This window comes from Pseudochaenichthys georgianus, chromosome 5 (assembly GCF_902827115.2).
Source record: "Pseudochaenichthys georgianus chromosome 5, fPseGeo1.2, whole genome shotgun sequence".
In the NCBI taxonomy this organism is placed as follows: domain Eukaryota; kingdom Metazoa; phylum Chordata; class Actinopteri; order Perciformes; family Channichthyidae; genus Pseudochaenichthys; species Pseudochaenichthys georgianus.
The window spans coordinates 2,525,192-2,546,926 of NC_047507.1; the positions used below are offsets into that span (position 1 = coordinate 2,525,192).

At 40.7% G+C, this 21,735-nt stretch overlaps 1 protein-coding gene across 4 annotated transcripts in view; it reads left to right on the forward strand.

Moving 5' to 3' along the window:
* The first annotated feature begins 2,395 nt into the window (after window positions 1-2,395).
* sox13 (SRY-box transcription factor 13) overlaps window positions 2,396-21,735 on the forward strand; it is a 60,913-nt gene continuing 41,573 nt past the window's right edge. For 3 of the 4 annotated variants that reach the window (XM_034083216.1, XM_034083218.1, XM_071203042.1), the window contains exon 1: window positions 2,396-2,655. The gene's annotated coding sequence lies outside the window, so the exon portion shown is untranslated. Of the gene's footprint in view, window positions 2,656-9,649; window positions 9,667-21,735 lie in introns of those variants that run through there. The other variant, XM_034083217.1, reaches the window with a different exon arrangement.

The window sequence follows — 21,735 nt, forward strand, 5'->3', positions numbered from 1 at the left end:
TACTAGGAGCAGTAAATACCACGATATAGCGCTACTGCAACCATACCATGCGTTTACCGGGAGCAGCAGCGAGAGCACTGCCCTCACCGGCTGAGTTAAATAATGAAGCTTAACCGTACATGCAAGGTGTTAGCCAAGCGGCTGCTGCTAACAATCAAGCAACCAAGTCAGAACACAATGTTAAGACCAGATAATTAGCTTCTAAGAAAGAGAACAGCCCGCATAGAACCGTGTCTGGTTACAGTAGTAACCGCACATGCCGAGCACACAGCACCCGCCGTGAAGATGTTCTCTGCATATCATCCTAGTGCTAGGAGTCTAGTACTAGGAGCAGTAATACAACGAACTAGCGCTACTGCAATCAAACCCTATGCTACAGGGAGCGGGAGCACTGCCCTGAGTTAATAGTTAAGCCCAACAGCAAGGTGTTAGCCAAGCGGCTGCTGCTAACAAACAAGCGACCAAGTCAGAACACAAATGTTAAGACCAGATAATAGCTTCTAGAAAATAGAAAGTACTTACCTTACTTTCTGCATCTAAACGAAAAACGGGTTTAAAGTATGACACTCTTGGCTTTCCATACTAAATCGAATGAGGGACGCAGCCAAAGCTGGGACTCAAATGCTAATGATAGCTCGGGCACAACGCCACAAGCAGAACTTTCAAAAGAGCATAAGGGCAACTTTATGGGAGAGGAAGCGGAACACTGTCGTCACCAGAAAGTCTAAGCCACAAACAATAAGACGGTAATCAGGACAACTTGGCTGGGAGCGGGTGTGGAAACACAGCCATCACTAGCAACAAGCTGACACAAACCTGTCTGTCGAGGCTCTGCACAGCCGGCGCAGCTCCTGGAGGACGCGTCTAACGACCCGTAGCTCCGACTGTCAGTCGCGAAGCTTCACGCGGCCAGCTGTTTGCAGAGAAATCCCTCCGATCAAACGTTCAAGCCTGAACGCTGTAGGCTACGAAAACGTAGCCACGGTACCCTCGCGCAGCGAGAAGATGAAAAGGAACAGATCCTCTGACAATACCGGCTGATATAGCCGGTGTCACGTGGGTCACAGGTGACTTTGTTGTTATTGGTACTCGAGCTGCGCATGCGCGCGATGGACATATCCAGTGCTAAAGCACCGCCTCTGGCGTTCAGTAGGGACGAAATAGAACACAACGCAGACAGAAAACCACAGACAGATATAGACAAGACAAAACACCATAAAGACAGATCGTGACAGGTATATTGCTTTTACTATGGCTATATATATTGTGTATGTTTCTGTACAGCACTTTGGTCTGGAGGTTTTAAAGTAAATAAAGCTGGATTGTATTGGTCTAAAATTGTGTGAGAAAATAAAGTGTAAAATAAAATAAATACATATATAGAAAGACTTTGTAAAATCACCTGACTGGCCTTCTTTAGGCAAAACACCTGACCCTCCCTGTCTAATACTTTCCGTACAGTCCCTTAGGCATTTAAAGACGTCACTGGGATGTTGTTGTCCAGTTCAAAAAGCTAATAGATTAGTTGAAAAAAAACAATCGCTAGATTAGTCGATAATGAAGATAAGACTTATTAATTAAGATAGCTGGTCTGACTTGTGACTGGGATGTCAAGAACAAACAACTACTCTATTAATTGAATAAATAATTGATTGATTAGTCTATAATAAGACTTAATCAATTACGTAGAAAGTTGTTTATCGATGTTGGTAGCGGAGTCAATTCCACTCAAACCCCTCCCCGTCCCCCCTCTAATCATGTTCTTACAGTCTCTAAGACATTTAAAGATGTTGTTGCCCAGATCAAACGACTAAGCGATTAATTGAAAAAACTATCGCTAGATTAGTCAATACCGCAGATAATGGTTGTTTATCCACGTCGGTAGCGGAGTGGATTGAACTAAACATACAAAAATATATGATACAACATTTCATTCACATCTGACAAATACAACAGTGATGAAAAAAAGAAACATCAAAAGAGAAGATGCCCGCTTCCCCTCCCAACTCTAATAAAGTCATACAGTCCCTAAAACATTAAAAGGATGTCATTGGGATGTTGCTGTCCAGATACAAATAATAACAAATCGATTAGTCATTAACGAAGATTAAACGTATTAGTTGCATGAATAGTTGTTTATCCACGTTGGTAGCCGAGTGAATTGAACTAAACTAAGGAAAACAAATAGATATTGGATTGGATATGGATTTAAAGGAGGAAAAAAGCCTGTCAATTATCGGGAAATAACCCATCAATAGTTGGATCGATACGTGTAAATGTGACAAGAAGAAGCCAGTGGCAGATTAGATTTATTTCCCTGTCCACACACCGCCGCCACCACCACCTGGAAATCAGTCCCTCTCCCTTTAAGTGGGAGGTGAGCGTTGTGGACGGTGAGTGTTTGGAGCAGAGACCGACAGAAAGTCACCACTGCGCTCTATGTCTCCAAAACATTTACGCACGGCAGCTGAACACCTCGTTTTCCCGACATCCAACCACCAACACCCGGCTCTTCTCCACTGTGAAGGACCGGAGCCTCGGTCCCGAAATAAGAGCCCCGGTGCCGTGAATGCGCTGAGGAATTAAAGCGGGAGAGGACGGACGGAAGTTTTTTTTCTTCTTCCCCCGTGGAGAGTTCAGGGCACACCGGGACTGGTGAGTGAAGTCTTGATCAAATTAAAACACGAAGCTTTGTCATTAACTAACTAACTAACTAACTAACTAACTAACTAACTAACTAACTAACTGAGTGAGTGTCGCGCGGCGTTTGGGTTCCAAACTTCTCTGTGAAGTCAGGGACAGAGAAGGAAGAAGTACTTGCATCCTTTATTTAATAAAAGTAGACGTACTTCGGTCTGAAAATACTTCAATACATGACTCCTTAATTCAAAATGTTACTTAGAAATATAGAACAATGATCGCTTCTGTATTGCTTGTTGTAGTTTGTTCATATTAAGACCATTTACGATGTGTTTTTAATATAATGATACTGCATGATATCATATCAAAATGTCATGTTTGTTTACATGTCGCCTAGCTGGTAAGTGTTAAATACATGTAGTGGAGTAAAAAGTACAAGACATTTTCCAAGAAATACTCCAAAAAGCACAAGTATGACAACATACTACTTCGGTACTTGAGTACATCCTTACTTCACACCCCTGCTCAGGTGTGCTTCTGTGGAATCATTAAATAGCATTTATTGATAACATTCCACCTTTTTTAGAGATTTCCAACTCCTTAAAATGTGTATTTTTGCTTTTCTTCTTTTAAATTCAACAGTTTATTCTCACTTGCACTCCTTCTACTGTAACTCCTTTGGTGACATATGGATGTATCCGCCTCTGAATGTGTCTGGTAGTACTGATGATGAGGATTAAGAGGAGGATGATGTCAGTTGTGTTGGCAGATGCAAATGAGCAGATATCAGCAGGTTCACCAAGAATAGTTTGAGGTGTCAAAATGTTTACAGTTTCAACACCTTTTATTTCTGTTTGTTAACTTTGGCTTCTACACTGCAATGGAAGAATTATGATTATTTTCTCCTGGCGATGAACACTGTGAATGTCTGAGGCTAAGGTTGTCACAGCTGTGGAAGAAATACTCAGATCCTTTCCTTGAGTTAAAGTAGAAATGCTTTGGTTTTTAAAACCTCCTTTTCAAGTAAAAGTGCTGAACTCAAGTAGAAGTACAGACATATTATCAGCAACATGTACTTTATGTAACCAAAGTAAGTAGTCAGTATGCAGAAGGGACTTTTCCCATTATCTTAGAATATATACTAATATAATATTCAGTTTTATCAGAAAACAATGTGGAGCCAATTTGAGTTAATTTGTAAAATACAGAGTGGATTAGTGGTACAGTACTCCATCATAATAATAATAATAATAATACATTTTATTTCTATAGCGCTTTTCTTGAACCCAAAGACGCTTTGGTCACAAGATCATGTGTTGTGCAAAGTAGGATAACATGGAAATACTCAAGTTGAGTACAAGTATATCGGAATAGGACTTGTCCTTGTCAGTAATTGTACACATCCAGAGTTTGAAGCGCTGCCTGAGGTCTTTCACAAGGGTCCTTTGAAAGCGTGTATTGGTCCCATCGTGTGAACACGATCCAAATGAAGGGAGTAATGGTGAGTTTAGTTAACCGTGTCACATCAGCGTGTGAAGTAATCATATCATTTAAACTACTGATGTTACGATTGTCTCAGGATATAATCTAGAGATGAGTTACTGCTGGCATGTCTTTTCTTCGCTTTGAGAAGCACACATACATTCTTCTATTCTATAATTATACTATTCATGTGTTGTATAGCCTTTGGGTGAGTGTCGTTGTTTTGGGAAACTATGAACACATACGACGGTAGCGGTATAGTCTAGATCCAGGGTTTGAAGCATTGAGCGGTCCTTTTGGAAAGCGTTTAGGGGTCCCATCTTGTGAAAAGGGTCCGAATGAAGGCAGTAATGTTTACGATGCAATCTCAAAGCAGTTTTTGAAGTGGGCACGTCATTTAATCTACTGATTTCACAAACGTTTCACATAAAACAATAGAGCGTTTTTGTCGTTGAATTTTCAGAAACGTGATTTATTTAGTTGGCTTACAAAACCACAAATAACTTGGAAGATGTTTTGGTCAACTGTGACAACAAGAACTGTCTGTAGGGAATACCAACTAATGCATACATCATTGAGTCATTGCTTGATTGACAGGAAGCTCATCTTGATAACCTAGTTGAGGCATTTATTGAGTAAAATAAGACAGTTGCAAGCTTCTACGATTATTGTGAGGTTTTGGGCTTAAGCCAATATGAGGGACTGTGTGAAAGTAACTGGGGAGGGTGGATGGACTTTATTGTTTTTCTTTTCTTTTAATCCTACAAGGACTTCGCAGCTTCCTTGACTTAAGGAAAAACGCCAAGACCCTCGTATGGATATCAAGAAATGTTCACAAACTGCCGCGAGACAGGGTTTCACCGTCAGTGTGAAGTAGAAGTGAGTGTCAAATCTTATGGGCACTGCCACAATGGGCTGGTAGAACTTCTAGGTGTGTGTGTGTGTGTGTGTGTGTGTGTGTGTGTGTGTGTGTGTGTGTGTGTGTGTGTGTGTGTGTGTGTGTGTGTGTGTGTGTGTGTGTGTGTGTGTGTGTGTGTGTGTGTGTGTGTGTGTGTGTGTGTGTGTGTGTGTGTGTGTGTGTGTGTGTGTGTGTGTGTGTGTGTGTGTGTGTGTGTGTGTGTGTGTGTGTGTGTGTGTGTGTGTGTGTGTGTGTGTGTGTGTGTGTGTGTGTGTGTGTGTGTGTGTGTGTGTGTGTGTGTGTGTGTGTGTGTGTGTGTGTGTGTGTGTGTGTGTGTGTGTGTGCATACATACAGTGAGTGGCTGGCTGCGTACAAAGCTGTCCGTCAGAGTCCCTGACCTTTTCTCACCGTCAATCTCCCTCGTTCGTTCCTTTCTCCCATCGCCTCACCCCCTGCTGCTGCCACCACTCCGAATCTTCTCTGTCTCTCTTTTGTTGCTTTAAAAAAAAAAAGATATCGTAACGTTGCATCTGTTTATCCTACAAATCGAGTGCATACACGTTACCCATGATGCTCTCTGGTCTCAGGACGGAGCAGTGCAGAGGTACAGCAAAGTGTCTCTCTGTCTTAACCTATCTCTTTTTTTTCTCTGACACACACACACACACACACACACACACACACACACACACACACACACACACGGGATAATCTCAAGGAGTGGTTTGGCATTTCACCTCTGCCCCCCCCCCTCCCTCTGTTGGGGCTTTGTCTTCCCAGGTGAATGGGTTCGTGGGAGGAAAGCTGACCCAGGTGCTCACTCTGTCTCTCTCTGTCGCTCAGGTTGACTGTTTGTTCAAATCACAGCTCGTGCTCGACTCACTCAGTAACTTTGAGAAGCGTCTGCCTCTCCCGCGTTGCCGACTCAGTCAAGTCCCGGGTCCATGCATCCACAATAGTTAAACAAATCAAATAAATGTAGCGCTCTGAAGATTTACCACAGGTTTAAAGGTATCGATCACATTCTTAAGGATTACGTCCACCGTTTGATACGTAATACATAATATATATGGTAGCAATAAATAAAAAAATGTACATACATTTTCATTTAAAACAATTTAAAACGTTTTTTTTTTTATGTAAAAACAAATATTCTGACAGCTGATATATATTTAACAGAATTGTGTGTGTGTGTGTGTGTCTGTGTGTGTGTGTGTCCTACACATCGGACGTCTCCATAAGGGCAGCAGAGCAGACAAAGGTTTTCTCCTCCTGACCTCCTATATCCTCTCCTCATTGTTCTCTGAATCCCATTGAACCAGACGTCCACAGAGGTGTGTGTGTGTGTGTGTGTGTGTGTGTGTGTGTGTGTCCTTTCGCGCAGTGTGAGGCCAAGCCAATCACACAGAACAATGGTGTGTTCGGGGAAGCCGTATGATCTCTTTAAATAAAACCCTCTGCTGCTGTGTCTCCTTTGGTGGAATCACAAGGAGTGTGAGCATTGAAGCGCGCACACACACACACACACACACACACACACACACACAGACTTCACAAGGAGTCAGAGCATGAACACACTCCGCTGGTTGACTGACTGATAAACACACTGACAGTTTTATCCTCGTTTGACGTCTCTCACAGAAAACTTTTCTCACGTGTTTCTACTTTTCTTTAAGAGCTAATCCGTATCGATTCATTCCTAAAGCATTTTGTTAGCCCCATTTCAGGCGTCTGTCACCTCACAACATTACAAATGATTAGATAATAAGAAAAAAAGGGCTGCAACTAAAGATTATTTTTATTATTTTTATTATTTACCGATTATTTTCTCCAGTAACGGTTTGGTGAATTTAGTTTTTAAGAGGCAGGAAATGGCACTTGCTTGAAACATGACATTACGGATTGTTTGATTATCAAAGCACTTGAGCAATGGTTACAGCTTTAACAAACCAGTGTATTACTTTACAAGACATTTTGTAAACCTGTGCTATGAACATTTTTATATTATACCCGGGCGGCTGTGGCTCAGTGGGTAGTGTTACGTCCCCAGCTCGCTTAGGGTAAAAAGGAAGCAACACGAAACACGAGGTTGATTTTAATAATAAACTCAAAATAAAGATATAACTAAAAATACAGGCTCTTAAAACCAGCTATCTGTTCACAATAACGCTACACAAACGAAGGCCACAGATTATCACAGTCGTAGCGCACTATGGGCACTTGAGGCTAAAATAGTGAGGCGTCTCGCACAAGTTCGACGCCTCTTAAGCACACACCCTAACTAACCACTGCGCTGGACTTCGAATCAGGGGGTAGCAAGTTCGAGTCCCACTGCAGTCAGCATGTCGTTGTGTCCCTGAGGCACTTCTCCCCAAATGTCTCCTGTGGGGATTGTCCACAGTATTGAGTGTGTTAGTCACTTTGGATAAAAGCGTCTAACAAGTGACGTGTCATGTAATATTGCGATAAGGACTCCCTTTCAAATTGCTTAGATATACATCTTAAAAAAGTCAAAACAACCAGTAAGATATAAAAGTAATTGTTTATTTCTGACTTTATTAAGTGACTTGAGCTTGTCTTTAAAATCCTTTACTGGTTTTGAATACTAACGATTTCCTTTGACGTTTTACAATTGTTTGAATAAATATTTAGTTTTTTAGGTCAGTCTTCTGCAATAGAGTTGGCCGTTTCAGTAGGTTTCCACACCAACGTACCAAAAAGCTACCGGCGACTTCTGCTCTCCGTGTCTTCTACCAAACAGAATATCTGTGTTTATGTAAATGTCACCTGTAGCTCAGAATGAACAGTTCTCCCTGCCTTTCTTCACTCCACTACGCTTTTAAAAGGACAACATAATTCAGAAATGCAGGTCATAATTGGCAGTGGTAAAAAAGCACAGTATTCTGTAACCAGTTAAATACGTCAGAGTTTTCTTTGCTTTGTACTGAACAGAATATCCGTGTTTATTTCAATCGGTCACCGTTGGCTCTGGGAATAGACATTTCTCACCGTCTTTTACTGTAAAATAATTCAGATATAAGTGGAAGTTGTGCCTTGAAGCGGTGACAGTGTCTTTCCTACACTTACTGCGGGGTAAACCATGAATTCAAAGTCTATAGAATCACGTTTTCTATTCAGACAAAGGTGTTTGTCCTGCACTCACGGACTCTGAAACGATAATTCAGGTTAATTCCTCACAGCATCCTTGATAAGCGCGCGTTATCGCAGTCACTTTGTATGCATCACAATGTCCTCTTCTTCTTTATGTAACAGCCTGCTTTCCTTTTGTCCCGACCCCTGAGTGCGAGTCTACATTACAAACACACAATCCAAGTGCTTCTGAGTCAGCCTCACGTGTCGAGACGCACCTCATCTGCAGTAATTATGCACGGAGGAGCTCTTAACGAATAAACGCCGTTGTGAAGGAAAAGCAAAAGTGGAAAGGTGCATCTCCTACTCAAGACTTTTTAAAGACTTCCCACCTGTTTTAAAGACTTCCCACCTGTTGCATTGGGAAAAAACGACTGTAGGAACTTCATATCTGTCACCAGAGGTGGAAGAAGTTATCATAGTATTTACTTAGTTAAGGCGAGACACGGCAGGCAAAAACATCGTTTTTCAAGAACTGGTACATTTTGAGATGTTGTGCTATTTTGATTCTATAACGTGTTTTCTTTCTGGCTTTTGGAAAGAAAACGTACAAAATAGTAGAGATGGCGAGATGAAGCCTTTTGAAGCTTTCCAGCCAATTGGTTCGCAAAAGGGTTCTTCTCATGAGGCTTCATCCTGGGCTTCATTTGAACACAAACCCCCTGTTGGCGAAATGGATATTTTAGGGCTGTTGACAGATTTATGGAGTGATAAAAAGAGATATCCAATATCCCTTCTGTAAAAACCTTAGATACTAATATGCCTACAAAATGAAACAAGAATGTTGAACCTGGCTTTATCCAAAGTTCAGATTTCGATTCCTGAAATGTGTTAAAATATGCGCATATTTAATGAGATAATGGATAATTTGCATATTTAAACATGCTATTTCAGAAAACTTGTAATACAAAAAACAATTGCCTTATTGTAAGTAATTAACTGGAGACATTTCTAGATGATACCTTTAAGTTAAAAAAATTACCCTATTCACCTGGGGTGTCTCGCCTAATGTTGCAACACTACGGTGTAAAAACACTCAAAGATCCTGCATTCAAAATTCTACTTTGAGTTCCAAAAGTACTCGTTATGCAGAATGGCTCATTTAAGCACCACATTTGTTACCATAATTAATTTGCATTAAAAAAAAATGGGTTTATTTAAAACCTTGATATACTATGGGGTAGCTTAACCCATAATAATGTATTTATATTGTGTATTACGCATCTGCATCTGCAAGGTAACTACATCTATCAAATAAACCCTGAACTACAACATTTGCCTCCTAAATGTAGTGACTGAAAGTATAGCATAAAGTACAAATACATATTTGACTTAATTTGAGCACATCCTGTTTTTAGTTAATTGCACCACAGGTTGTGACATACTTCTACACACACGTGAGTGTCATGTAGGGCGTGTGATGAAGCTTCATATTGATCATGATGTACTCTCACACACACTCAGAGACACTGCAAGCATCTACACACACCTTCAGGTAAGAGTGGATGAAATGGAATGCATGTTTGTCGATGAGGTGCAGCTAGTTTGAATGACTTTGTATTCATATCTTAAACTGCACTGTAACTTTTATCCATGCATTTTTCCTTAATGTTTATTTTATTAGCTTTTCTTTTTTAATTCTTAATGTCTTTCATTTTTGTTTGTAAAGCACTTTGAATTGCCTTGCGTTGAAAAGTGCTATATAAATAAACTTGCCTTGCCTTGCCTTGCCTTGCAGGGTCGCTTGTGAATTTACTCCAGGTGGAACTAAAGATTTAAGAGTTGATTATATTTCACATCGTTCATCCACATCTGTAAAGTAATTAAATAGTTGAGTACAAGCACACCATTTACCTCTGAATTGTAGAAGTACAATGGAAATACTCGATAACAACTTCCTTTTTCTGAGGCACCTGACAGCGGCGTGCACAAGTAGTAAAGCTAACGGGTTTGAAATGATATTTGGAGGATCTGTTTGGGTCCCCTTTAAGTCGTGCCAGCTGCTCTCTGGATGTGCGCTCACTCGTCCATGAATGCTGTCATAATCTCCCAGTAATGCGGCGGCGGCGGCGCTATTTATCAGCAGCTGTAAATCAGTTTTTAAGAGAAGAAAGAGCGGAAGCTGCCGTGCATTTCTCTAAACACTTTCTAATCCTTCAGAATGTGTGTGTGTGTGTGTGTGTGTGTGTGTGTGTGTGTGTGTGTGTGTGTGTGTGTGTGTGTGTGTGTGTGTGTGTGTGTGTGTGTGTGTGTGTGTGTGTGTGTGTGTGTGTGTGTGTGTGTGTGTGTGTGTGTGTGTGTGTGTGTGTGTGTGTGTGTGTGTGTGTGTGTGTGTGTGTGTGTGTGTGTGTGTGTGTGTGTGTGTGTGTGTGTGTGTGTGTGTGTGTGTGTGTGTGTGTGTGTGTGTGTGTGTGTGTGTGTGTGTGTGTGTGTGTGTGACGCGATGTCAGAAATGCAAGCTCCTACAGGACCAAGGTGTGTTTCATTAAACACGGCTTTTGTCGGGAAGTATGTGGGATTTTCTTTAATTCCGATGTTTGTTCGTAACTACAGGTTGCCTTTGTCTCGCTGTTCTCCTTTAGGCTCGTATTGTTGAGCGTTCGAGACGAGAGTGAGCATGCGTCACGGTTAATCGATCGAGGAAAAACGGGAACAAAAACCGTGATGTTACTACTTTGACAAGTAACAGATCCGAGTGCTTTTATCATCAGCTGATCGTAACTCGATTGAAGGAGAAACCACTCGCATAAAATCATTTTAAAACAAGTTTGAAAGACGCCACTTCCATGAAACAAAGACTGTGAACTTTTTGCAAAAAAATCCAAAACAATATTATTTTTTTACTCGTTTTTAACAATAAAAAGCACCGAAATTGTAATATTTAAAAAGTAGAAATGTTAGTAAATACATTTTTCTTTATTTGTGAATATATCTTAGAAGTTGCAACTGCCGGGGTTCACATGTCCTAGTTAATTTAGTTTTTTTATTCATAGATTTGAATGTTTCGCTCACACAGATAATAAGGATAATTAACTTTATATTTGTTTTTTAATTAACTATTTGTAATCACATTTCTTTCAAGGTAAACCAATACACAAAGACAACAACTTTGTATACTGCACCAAATGGAAATACTCAAGTACCTCAAAATTGTACTTAGGTAGTGTACTTGAGTAAATGTACTTAGTTACTTTACACCATTGATGAGAGGTAACACCTGGGAGATTAGGGTTAAATCCTTTCCATAATTTAAGGAATAATAAGGACTTAAAACCTGCGACAGATACATAATCTTAGTCTTTAAGTCTTCCCTGAACTCTTGGGCGCTGTAGTAATTCATCAAACGGGAGGAAACGGCGCACGTGTGACTGTTAAAGTGAATTTAAATCAAGAACAAAAGTCTCTGTTTGATGGAAAACTCAAACGGCACCTTTTTCTACGTTTCCTTCACGACTTTTCCAGCAGCAAACCCGCAGATTTGCATCGCCATCAGAGACGAGAGCGAGCACACAGACGTGTTGTTGTTCGCCGTGAAACAGATCGAGCCGATCTGTTTACTTCTGGGCGGATGATGAGAATTCACAAACACGCTATTGATACGTTTTCACAAATAAAAACACAGTTCCTGGTTCATTTACATGACTCCTTTCCCTCTGGAACAACGCCGCTCTGTTCTCTTGTGAAACCGTATGCTTCAGTTCTTTAAAACACACCAGACTCCCTCTCCACAGCAGTTTGTTATGACCGGAGACCCTTTGTTTGCTCCACACCAGTCCAGAGGCAGCATTTGCATTTTTATTCAAAATCTGTGAAATCTAAAGCGACAGTCGGCCATTATGTGACGCTTTGTATAATGGCTGTTTCTTTAACATTATGACATGTGGACACGATACAAAACAGCTCTATGAGAATATGACTCATTATCAGCGGTGGAAAATAACTTACTCAAGTATTGTTGTATGTTGAGTATTTACTTCAGGCAAATATCACACGTTATACTCCTTTGTTCATAAGATCAACTTGTATTACTTCCTTTATCATAAATCCCCTTAGGTTTATTTTATTAGCTTTCTTTTTTAATGCTTAATGTCTTTCATTTTTTTTTTTTTTTTTGTAAAGCACTTTGAATTGCCTTGCGTTGAAAAGTGCTATATAAATAAACTTGCCTTGCCTTGGGTTCCCAAATCTAGCCTCTGCATTTGAACCCAAATGAATAACACCACATAATATGCTGATGGGTTTTAATGCAGTACTCGTCAGTGGTGTCATGAAGTGAAGTACATTTACCGAAGTGATGGATTTCAGTTCAACTGTGGGTACTTTTACTTCTCCTCCAGTACAATTCGGAGAAACATATTGTGCTTTTTGCTGCAAACTGGTTCATTTGTATCTTCCGTTATAGTTTAAAACAGGGGAGTGAAACTCAATTTCATCGTGGGCCACATTAGAATTATGGTTGCACTCAAAGGGCCGGTGGTAACTTTAAGACTATATAAATATACATAGATAGTAAATATAAAATAATGTATAATTTTACAATATTTCCTCTGCATTGGATTATTATCGGATAGCTACGATAACTACGTCTGAAAGCAGAAGTCTGGGGCAAATCGTTGCAAGTCTCTTCAGTGCCATGTCACAAAATGAGATGCATTGTGGGACATGTAGTTTATGGGCAACGTTCTCCTGTAAAGCGGCACGTAACATTATAATAAACTTATTATATTCTTTGCAAGCTCTTGTGGGCCACATGAAAGGAAGTGGCGGGCCGGATTTGGCCCCCGGGCCTTGAGTTTGACACCCCTGGTTTAAAAGATACTTTTACTGTTGATACTTGAAGTACATTTAGCTGATACTACTTTGTATAACTATAAATGGGCCATTGTGCAGAATGAGTACTTTGAGTTGTTGTACTTGAAGTATATTTTGGTGCTTTTGTACTTCGACGTTGGGTCTTTAAGTGTACTTTTACTTGAGTAAAGGATCTGAGCACGTCTTCAAGCACTGCTCATTATCCTTGGTGCATTTAGGGTGTATTATCGTCCACAATGATTGGACCAAAAATACATGTTGTTAACATGTGTGTGTCAGACCTCAGAGGATAACAGCAGCTTCTTTATCTCCCGCTCACCACATCTGCACGATAACTTGCTCTCACTTCTTTACGTCCTGTTCAGTGAAACTGAGATATATCTCTGTCCTCGTCAGGTTTCCTCTGCCATTTTCAACACTTCAATTTAAATATCAAACCCGTGAAGTCAACAGAAAGGAAGTGCGTCTAACTTGTTCTTAAAAGGGAAAGATTGTCCCCGTGTGGTAATGCTTTTTCATGCGTCTTAGTTTACATGTACTAATTTAACTTTTTGATGAGAATACTTTTATTCCGTTTCTCATATTTGAAATGCATGTTTTTCTACCTGTGACTGAGGTACTGTGGTATCACCCCTTTAACGAGCTAAAGCACGAGGATAGGCGAACAGTGAGTACTGATGACGACAGGGCGGTGTGTTGGGTTGACGGGAAATACAATGCGTGTGTTCATTAAGGAAGCATTCGCCTGCCATTCATGATGGTACTGTTTGGGCTAGAGTGCAGATCTGAAGCCCACATATTGCGCAACACTGTAGTTGGATTGGTTGCTTTTTCAACAATGAAATCAGCAGCCTTATTATTTCAAAGTTAGCCGTTTGGTTAGGGTCGCCAACCAATGCCTCCATATTTATAAAAACAACACCGTTTATAGTGCAAATTACAACAGTGAGTTTGAACCCAATGTCCTCTGGTACGTGCCGATCACTACCGTACTGTTTCCGACTCAATTCCCATCACTTCTCTTGTTGTAAAGACACTCGGATGTCCTGCTTTTCTTACAGACATGTGAACTCACCACATATAGAAACACTTGAATAGGTACATTCGTATCAATCCGACGACCTTAAGTCCAATATGTGGTGTCTTGTGTTGTATGTGTTATCCTACCCTGAGGGACATATGTCTTCCTGTCTCCATCTATGTCGCCTTTAGTGCTGCTGCAGCTTTTCAGAGCTTCTTGTTGAGTGCTCAGCGACTGTATATGTTCACGGCCCGTGCTTTCATCTTTCTTTCTCCTCCTTCAATGGCCTTGCTCTTGACATTGCCTCTTTTGTCAGGGCTTCTAAGCAGCACCAACATATTCAATGGATTTCTTTTTTGTAACCCCCATCAGTCTTCTTCCTGTATTCATTTTTCATTTTATCTGCTGCGCATGTCATCCCCTCTGTCCACCAGGCCTGTGTGTTTTTGTACTTCAAGTCTACAGTATTTTGTATTTGTACACTGTAGTACTTTAACTTAAGTTAAGGAATACTTCTTCCATTGCCTAGTGTCCTTGGTGCGTCGAAGGTGTATTTTAGTCCATAGTAAATGGAACAAAAGGACCATTTTCTAAAGTTAAGCAAAGACACGTTTCTGTCAGACCTCAGAGGATACACCAGCGCCTTTCTTTTACATTTGTATCTCCTGCTGAGGTCTTCCTGTATTTCTTACGTTCTCTTCTGCACATGTCTTCCCCTCGGAGGACCAGTGTGAGTCGATCCAGGCAGCGAGTCATTACCTGCACCTTCAGACATGATCTCCAGCTTATTGCAGCTGGTTAAGACCTATGGCACTAAGTTGTTTGTGGCATGAGCAGCTACACACACACACACACACTGGACACACACACACTGGACACACTGGACACACACACAGCAGAGACCCCCTGCGGTGCCTCAATGCCGAGATGAACCGACCTGCAGCAGAATCACCTGTTGTGCTCCTTACTTTGCTCAAAGGCGTTTCCATAGAAACACCTCAGAAGCCCTGGCCCCTTGGTCTTTAAGACCCTCGGCAAACATAGACCCCACAAACTCCATAAAACACACACACACACACACACACACACACATATGAGCACACATACACGTGGGTGCTCTCAAGAAGCAGCCGTGAATGGAGCGAGGATATAAAGTGTGCCGGGGTAAAGGGGGGGGGGGGGACACATTGTGAGAGTGAGAGTGAGGCCTCCTTTGTCTGAGCTAGCCTGAAGGAGTAAGGGGGAGGAAAAGGGAGTGGGTCTTTTGTGAAGGAGGAGAAACAAGGTGGCCTTCATACACATCCTTTCTTCCCGTTCTCTTGTTCTATCTCTTTATTGGGAGTGTTTTGTCTTCTCTCCCCCTCTTCCTCCCTCCTCCTCTTCCTCCCTCCTCCTTTCTGATAAATGCCACAGTAGCCTTTCGCCGGCCGCCACAATAGCCGACCTGTTTCAGAGAGGGGCAGATAGAGGGGGGGGAGAGAGGGATGAGAGCGAGGGAGGCATGAAAAGAAAAATGGCTGCTTTTTAACCTGTGCTTCTGAAAGGCAGGGGAAGAAAGCGGCCGAAAGAGTCCTGTTCCCCCCCCCCCCCCTCTTTTATTTTATTTCTCCTGCAAGTCTTTGTGCAGGGCACGTTGTGTCATCGGCCTATTTATACATCTTATTTAGAAAGCCTTGAACAGAGAGAGAGAGATATGAAGTGTATGAGGGCAGGATGGATTTAATAGCATTCATTTAGAAAAAATCTAGTTTTGATGTATTATTATTTATATCATTCTTTATTGTTTTGACTGATATTGCACCTACAATATGTTAATCACAACATTAGGGGCAATAATATATATGTTTTATTTCTCAATTTGAGTGAAGAAATGTATAAAAATAATAATACAACATTTAAAATAATCTTTCTTTATATAAAACATATATTATATATAACATTTTGACTTATTGAACAAGCCCTACCACCGGAGTTCAATCTATAGCAATGGCTTCTATTTCACAGGATGATCATGTTTTAATTATTAATACACACTTTTCTTTTCAAATGCATTGTCTTGGTGGAGGTCTGCGCGCTCTTTCATTCTAGTTTAATGAATTGTCCAGCAGCGTCTCAACAAAGACTCCATTTGCTAATCTTTGGCATGCAAACTTCTCCTCACTTTTATCTCTTTCCTCTCTATATATCTTGATGTCCGTGGCTTATCATATCAGATAAGTAGCAACCAATCAGAAGAACACATGACCATGTGACCGTATGTGTTCTTGTGTGCAGTTAAGAAAATAGGGCCGGCGTTAGAGCTGTTCTGACGGTTTCCAGTAACATCTCGTGTCCTTTAGAGTTTGTTTTCCAGGTTTAAGATATACTGGATGGATGTAGCTGAGGGGGTAAATGGGTTTCTACCAATCGGAGGGATAGGGTTATCTAAAGTATATAAGGGTATGTACGTTGCTTTGGATGAAAGTCAGCTAAATGTATTGCACAGTAATGTAATTAACCCTCCTGTTGTCTTCGGGTCAAATCTGATCGATTTACTACTTTCATCAATCATACATCTTTAGTTTACATTCGATTGCTTTAAGGCTTCATGGTATCCTTCACAGGAGACATTTGAACATGTGAAATTGCTGATCACCACTTTCATTGAATTTTGGATGATTTAGTCAACTTTGTAACACCATTCAATTCAAATTCAAAAGCTTTTATTGTCATTGTACATATATACAACGAGATTCATGGTCGCTGCTCCAGCGAGTGCTTTAAAAACAGACATATTAAAACACAAAATAAAAGGTCTGACAGTTACGACCAGCAAGTAGTGCACACGGCTTCGGATCGTCAAGTAGATGACCAGGATTAATAAATAAATAAATAGATGAATAAAATAGAATTATGATAAAATATATATATATGATAAATATTACAGTATACATAAAAACAGACCAGGATTATTGCACAGTGGGGATGTGGGGAGTTATTTTTGTGTGTTTAATGGTTTAATGGTGTTCCCGGTGATATGACCGCCATGTAGAAAAGGAATTAGTAACCATCCGGATCAGATACAACACACACACACACACACACACACACACACACACACACACACACACACACACACACACACACACACACACACACACACACACACACACACACACACACACACACACACACACACACACACACATACTCTAGATGTGTGTCCCCCCCCTTATGTGCCCAATCCCCCCATGTGAATCACACCTGGCACTCACTAACACACACACACATACACACCCACACACACACACAGAACCATTTGATACATTTCCCGCTCTTATGTGCCCCTCCCCCACATGGATCACACCTGGCAGTACATGTTCAGTGTCTGTTCTTTGTATATGTACTGCAGTGTTTCATGTACGCCAGTACTCTGATACGATATGTACAGTTTGAAAGGGTGTTGAATGAAATGTGGTGATGATTAATGGTTGTTGTGTAAATGCAATAGCAGTTAAAACAGGACCGGTCACATTTGACTGCGAACACCAAAGTAAGGGGGGGGGGGGGGGACAATAGGAGGGTTAGGATATACTGTAGTTCAGGGGGGATGTAGCTAAGGGGGTACATCGGAGGGTTATCCATGTCTACAGTATATAAGTGTATGTGCGTTGCTTTGGTTGAAAGTCAGCTGAATGTATTGCACAGTATGTAGTTAAGTCATGTACAAAATACTTCCAACACATTTCATACCCATCGGCAGCAATGATGACACTTTGCAGGCTCATAATGTTCACTATAGTTATATACTGCTTTCATATCGTCTTATTTGGCTGATATTACAGCGTTTAATTTGTCGGATAGATGATAAAAGTCGTGTCTGATGTACAAGCAACGTGTCTGATGTCCTTTCTTTTTTGTAGCCAAAGGACCAAATGCTCACAACTCTATCTGCGGCTACAGAGGTAGAACATTTGAGCCGTGTAACCGGTCCCTCCTGTTGTTTGTTGTCCTCTTGACACTGAAACACTCATTTTACTGAAAGTCACTTACAGTCTGAGCCTAAAAGCATCGGAGCAGCTGCTGTCTGGAGAGGCGGTGAACTCCGAACTGTGCACTTACCTCCCGTCGAACGCTGGGAAGATTATAGTCCACAGAGTCTTTTAGATATCACCCAGAAAGCCTCAGTTTGATGTTTCTGTGCTTCACAAACAGTAGTTTTGTTAGTATTGAGAAAGCACATAAAAACACAGACTGTTGCCCAAAGGATTCACTGCGTTCACCTTTCTGCTTTGCTAGCCATGCTCCCAAATCATCTTTAAGCAAATTAGCTTTGAGCAAATGTTAATTAATAATACATTGCATTTCGAATGCGCTTTTCCAGGTGCTCAAAGACGCTTTACAGTGGTGATAAAACATGATAAAATAGAATTTAAAAGTTATTAGAACAGCAATACAGCATAATTACTTTCTAAACGGCTGCTGGATATTTTAACAATGAATTATAAGTCAATTATGTGTAACCCGAACATGACAGGTTTGATTATGTATTTGTTAACGCATATCTGTAATATTTTATTAAAAGTAGATATTTGGTTTCCAAACAAATGAGTACAATACTTGGGTAAAGCACAAAACTAAACGCAACCATGACAAGTTTCTCCATCAGTAATCCACCCTGATTAGGATGCAAATTGTTATAAAGTATGTTAATAACAGTCATCATTTCATCATTAGATTATCTTTAGCTAACCTGAGTGTCCAAGTTATTTGCACGAGGAGAACTTTGTGTGTGTCTGAAACAAAGCCTGATTCATTCCTGTTACTTTATCTAAATACAAATAATCGTCATTGAGCTCGTGACAAGTCTTCGTGGTCGTTTATAAGAAAATGAGCCTATCTATGTGGTCGGACTCAGGCACTCATTATAGGTCCTTGTTAAAATGTTAGCAGAGATAAAGTGGCAGAGAGGAAGAGTACAAAAAGAAGAGAAAGTGTGTATAGATTATGGGCATGGTAGTTGACATAAAACCAAGCCAAAAATATCCCCCAGTTACGCAACAGGTTAACAAATATCATAATGCTAACTTTGCATGTTGTCGGTTAATACATCCAGGATCCATCAAATCATTGTAATGCTAATCGTTAGCATCCATAGCGCTTGTGTAGTTAACAAGAGTCTTTTAACTTGCAATGAAGAGAAGAGAAGAGAGCATATTCAGAAAGTCCTTAAGACATGCACTTTTAGTAAAGGGGAGCTATAGCTATTAAATATGGGAGGCGTGTGGCGCAGTGGGTTGTGCGTTGGTGTTCGGATCAGGGGAGCACAGGTTCAAACCCCACTGCAGTCAGCATGTCCTGTGGGGATTGCCCACAGTCGCTTTGGATAAAAGCGTCTAACAAGTGACGTGTAATGTAAAATATCTATTGACAGAAAAAGTCCATTAGCATTATAAGTAAAGGAGAGCTAGCTTTTAAACATAAGAAAATATCCGTTATTTGGAAACCCCATTGTCCCATTTCACTGAAAGCCTACATTTTTAGTAATATATGATGTAAAAAAAAATCTAAATGTGGCTCTTCAGAACCTTCTGTTAATAAAGACTTACTGTAAATAATTTATCTACCAGAAAAACCGACTCACAATCCTCCAGTAAAAGCAGGACTTGAGTCCAACTGTTTTTTAAATGTTAGTTTGCTGAATTCTCTCGATTTTTCTGAACAAGTCTTCCTCAGTTATTGTTTATTTGGAGTCAAGCTACAGGTCCATAAGTTACATCTCCACCCTCTATCTCTTCATAAAACACTTATCGTTGGCCTGCAACGAGTCACGCATTAACACGTGTTTCTGCTGTTGGGTGCCTGGTGTGCTTTGAAGCTTACATTTACTACAGCTGCCATTTTACCCAAACAAGTGGTCTTTTCATTAGAAACAAACTCTGTGATCATACGGCTTGAACGTCCGTGGTAATTAATTTGCTACTCATAGATAGATGGATCAAAGTAAGAATCTGCTGAGCCAATTGGTATGGCACTTCTTATTCCTTCATTATTCTCACTTCTTTATGTATACCTCTGCTGGGTATGGGGGAGTACTGGGAATAGCTGAGTGTGTGTTCATGTGTGTGTTTTCAGTGGGCGGGCGGGCATCAATGGGGGAAGCCCCGGATCTCCAAATCGGAAAGGGAGTAAAATGTAGTCTTTGTGATGTTTCTATCACTGGAGTTCCCAACACTGCTCTTTGTGTAGTGATCTGACTAATGAGCGCAGAACAACAGCACCTTATCAGGGCTCTGAGGTCTTTGTTTTCACACACACTCACACACACTCACACACACACACACACACACACACACACACACACACACACACACACACACACACACACACACACACACACACACACACACACATGCTCATTGCCAGGTAAAGAACATAGTACATTATCCCTTTACATGTAATCCATTACTCCCCAAGCGTGGTGGGAAGCCTAACTTTGTGATTCTGTGTCATGACTTTAATTTATTTGTGCAGCTTTAAATACACACACACACACACACACACACACACACACACACACACACACACACACACACACACACACACACACACACACACATATGTATATGTGTATATATATATATATATATATATATATATATATATATACACACACATACACACGCATACACACACACACATGCTCATTGCCATGTAAAGAACAACAACAAAAAAGGGGAACTAAGTGTGTTGTTGATGAGCGTATTCTCTGGACTGCGCACTATATGGCTCGGTACCCTTGACATCAAAAGGCCAAGAGAACAGAGGAGGGGAAGGAAGGCAGAAGAGGGCGAAGGCTTTTGTGTCTCTGAGTCCTAAGATCTCATCCACTAATGAGGCCAAGTCCGCAACGCAAGGGCGCTTTTTGTCCAAGGACTCTGTGTGTGTGTGTGTGTGTGTGTGTGTGTGTGTGTGTGTGGACGTCTTTATCGACCTGTCCAATAAAACATAAAAAAAAGACCCAAATCAATCTCAATTTGTATTTATATGGCACATTTAAAAGAGCCTCAGTTGACCAAAGTGCTGTGCAGAGAACCAATACACTATATAATAACACAATAGGAGTAAAACAATAACTAGACACATATAGAAATGTCGTGGTCAACTCGTATTAAAAGCCAGGCGAAGAGGTGAGTTTTTAGCATTTCTTTGATATGTCCACTGTCGATGTGATCGTAAAAGTATTCTGTTAAAAGCTCTGTTTATTTTTATATTTTATTCATGTTATTGTAGATATGCAGTTTGTGTTTGGTAGTCCTCTATCTCCGAACATTTGATCCAGGGGGTCCGCGGGGTCTTAAAAAGTATTAAAAATTGATAAATCAATTTAGCCAAAATTAAGGCTATTAAAAAGTATTTAAGGTCATTTTCCAAGGTATTACATGTTGTAGCTTGTTTTCAATAAGTATATGAATGGTCCAAAGAGGTTGTGTTCTACAGTCTGCCTGAATGTAGTCATGGCGTAGGTGTGTAGTGTGATTCTGTGGAGTTTATTGATGGCATCCCGTTGGATTTGACGTCATCTGAACAGGACATCGCGCGCTCACTGCTTGATAGCGCGCGAAGGTCCGTTTACGCCGGTTGCTAAGCAACATCGTTATGGGGAAATGCAAGTCTGCGTCCAAATGGTTGGAACATAAGGAGGAAGGACAATCAATACTGTATATAGTCAATGTGAGGAAAAGTGTGTCG